Genomic DNA, 3468 nt, shown 5'->3' with positions numbered 1-3468 from the left:
GAACCAAACTCCAGCTTACAAAGAAAAAAACTCTAATACCAATTAAAAAAGATGAATCCAAAAGTGAAAGCACAAGTGAAAGTAAGAGCTATGGTGAATGAAGCAAGAGCAAAAGCAAAAGAGAAAAACACATGGAATGTAAAAACACAATCATAATGTGTAGTCGAACTTTCCTTTATTCAAATATCACTAAAAAATAAAAAATAAAGTGACAATGAGAGATGTCTACCACTTACAATATACAAGCATAAATACTATCAAATGTAGTAAGACACGAACAACTGAACAAACACACCATTATCTCCAACACTCTTAAATCTTCTATGTAAATTACTTTTAAATATTTTGTAAGACATTCAACTTATAATCAATCCTTTAAAAATTAATATTAAAATTCTTGTTAAAGTATCTCTTAATTTACCACAAAAACCAAGTATATAATTATAAAGAAATAAAGATATTTAAATTGCTTATAATCCTAAGGATACAAAAATCAATGAAAAATAAAAATAAGTATTAAATTATTATTTTAACTTTAAAAAATAAGAGTACTTAAACATATAATAATTTCTCTAGCCTTTTATTTTTGAAATGTTAAAAACTGCCTGAAAGCATCCAAAACTAAACTACGCAAACTTGAAGCTATGGCTAGAAACTTCATATAGATAGAAAATGAGAATAAATTCAAAGAACCCAAAGTAGTCTAAGAGGACTAGAGTATATATTGCCTTTAAAAATGAAGAATACAAACTTTCAAACCTCGACTTCTACCTACTAGTGTTAAGCATAGCATAGATACTAAAAGTCTAGTTAACTAAAAAGCGAACTAGGCCGATCTATTATATAATGTAATTTAGAACTTCCATAAATAATTAATACAAATGAAAAAATTTATGATTCTTTACTATCAAATTTACTCTCAATTTACAAATGCACTTTAAAAGATACAACTCCTATGAAAGACTATATTATGATTTATCCCTCTATCCCCATTACAATCTCGCCTTATATTAATACTTTCAAGATACAACCTAGCTCAAATTTTCCCATCCCAATATTGAGGGTAAATACTACAACAAAGTATATACACTTTAAGAAAAATAAATTGAGCAATGAAAAGACATGTAGAACTATAATTATTAAATAATATACATTGAGATTATTCTAAAAGAAAAGTAAAAAGTCTTAAACATTAAAGTATATTACATTCAAATGTATGGGGACCCTATATAAAGAATACCATTGACCTATATATAGCCTTTATACCTGAGAGGCCTCTATTTAGTAGCAAGAATACCACTGATCTATATAGCCATTATACTTAAGAGGCCTCTACTTAATAAATAGTAAGCCTATTCTACCTCTTCCTACCTAATCTTCCTATCTCTAACTACCCAATCACTATACTCAACCAAAGATGAAAAGTCAATTGGTCTAACACCCAATGGACTTACAAGTATAGAAACATATGAAATAATAATGTCCCAACCAAAATATCTTACTTATAATAATGTCCCAACCAAAATAATAATGTCCCAACCAAAGAGTACTTAATATTCTTAATGAAGACCCTACTCTTTATTTTAAATCCTCTATTTTCATGCAAATGAAAAGTAAACTTGGCAAGCTTTGGGGACGTAACAAAAGGAGAGACCCCGCAAACACTAGCTTCCATGAAACTTGTGAACAGAATAGATACCGTCTCAACCCTACCAAATATCAAAGTCCATGACACATTGACATACAAAGCCTGTAACTAATGTAGATAAGTATGTTTCATCCTCGCACTTTAAAAAGGACTCTTGTGGAGAAGGTTTAGACTTCCCAGACCCTGTAACTGCCCTCCGCTTTTGCCTTTTCCTGATACATGTAGTTGCCGTTTGTACCCTGAAAATTTACTACGTTAACCTCTCACATACCAGACACGTTCTCATTTCCGTAATAAAATCATCAATTAATAATGAAGATGAAGATGAAGATGAAGATGATGATGCTACCATATTGATCATTGCTGACCATGCTCTCGTTCGCAAGCTGCGAGTTCTGACCGGATGGGCAACACCAAGCTACAAAAACAGATCGCTCGCAGCACTACTATATGCAGAGGCAAACCTGCAAACTGTGGCACGATCTAGTATCAAGTAAGACTACAATCTAGCAACTACCAGCAGATTTCTAAACTAATACATGGCGGCCAGACCCACTCCACAGTCAAGTGACATGCGGTGGATGGTGTTTGTCTAGTTGTGCACAGGTGAGAAGAACAAGAGCTGCAATGCCCCATAAAACCTCACAGTCGTTGACATACGATGCAGGATAATGCTTGTCAAGCAATGCGCAGGAAAGAAGAAGAACTGCTGCAATGCGCCATAAAACGGCAACTGGAACAAGTACTGCAATGCCCCATAAAACCTCACAGTCGTTGACATACGATGCAGGATAATGCTTGTCAAGCAATGCGCAGGAAAGAAGAACAACTGCTGCAATGCGCCATAAAACGGCAACTGGAACCAGCAGAGTAGCAAGATATATGCAGAAGACACTATCAAGCACAGCCAGTGATATTACCAACAGATAAAGCTGAGAACAACATTATAACGGCAAAAAAACAGAGCGACGATACAAAGTCGACAGTCTGCTGCAGGAGTCCACTATCACGACTGAGGGAGTAACAGTGTACTGAGGATCTCTACTGCAGAGGCCGAGCACCGGCGAATCAACGGAGTACAGTAATTATCAAATGTACATATTGTGTCACTCTCAGGAGCTGCTGTTAATCAATATCTGGAGTCAAAGCGGGCTGTTAAAAGTACCTGAAGCGCGTCTCCAGCGCATAGCCCAGGCAAGTGGCATGATCAAGTGCTGATGGTGCAGCTTCCAGATAGTGGGTTAAAACTGAGGCCCTCTACCAGCTACCCCGTTGAAGATACTCAGAACAATCCTAGCGTCTTCGGGAATCAGTCAGAAGCGGGCATCCGTGAGAAGCATATTTTAGGGCGGCACGAGAAACTCTCTCTCTCTCTCTCTCTCTCTCTCTCTCTGTGTATGAGCTGGCGCAGGTCTGCTTTTGTCTGTACACTGGAAGATAGCAGCTAATAAGCAGCATGCATACCTGCTAGACTCTAGCTGGCTAAGGAGAGCATCTCTTCTATAGACTCCCGAGTGCCTCTCTCAATCAGTTCTCATGATAATTATAAGAACTGGGCCCAACCTGGTTGCGTTTCAAATCTCAGCAACAAGTGCTCGACAGTCTGCAGCGCTAGATATGTGATTTGAGAGAGAGAGAGAGAGAGAGAGAGACGGTGATGAGAGAGCAGACTCGCCACTGACCCAGTAGGCGGTACATTTCAGACCTGACTGCAAGTGACTGCCTAATAAAGAGTTCCTTAACATTTTAAATAAAGCAAATATATAAATATATAAATAAATAATGATAACGAGACCAGACTCATGAGTCATGATTCGTCT

At 36.9% G+C, this 3468-nt stretch overlaps 1 long non-coding RNA gene across 1 annotated transcript; it reads right to left on the bottom strand.

The window, feature by feature from the left end:
- Positions 1 to 1229: 1229 nt before the first annotated feature.
- On the bottom strand, positions 1230 to 3190 carry LOC148010025 (uncharacterized). Its single transcript, XR_015689732.1, has 3 exons — positions 2814 to 3190; positions 1998 to 2119; positions 1230 to 1887 (listed from the first exon to the last, which is right to left on the bottom strand). It is a non-coding gene; the product is annotated as an uncharacterized LOC148010025 (long non-coding RNA).
- Between the last annotated feature and the right edge of the window lie 278 nt (positions 3191 to 3468).

Source organism: Lygodium microphyllum, chromosome 30 (assembly GCF_053477565.2).
Source record: "Lygodium microphyllum isolate KBCC chromosome 30, Lygodium_microphyllum_v1.1.10, whole genome shotgun sequence".
NCBI lineage: Eukaryota > Viridiplantae > Streptophyta > Polypodiopsida > Schizaeales > Lygodiaceae > Lygodium > Lygodium microphyllum.
This window is presented reverse-complemented; position numbering and strand designations above follow the sequence as displayed.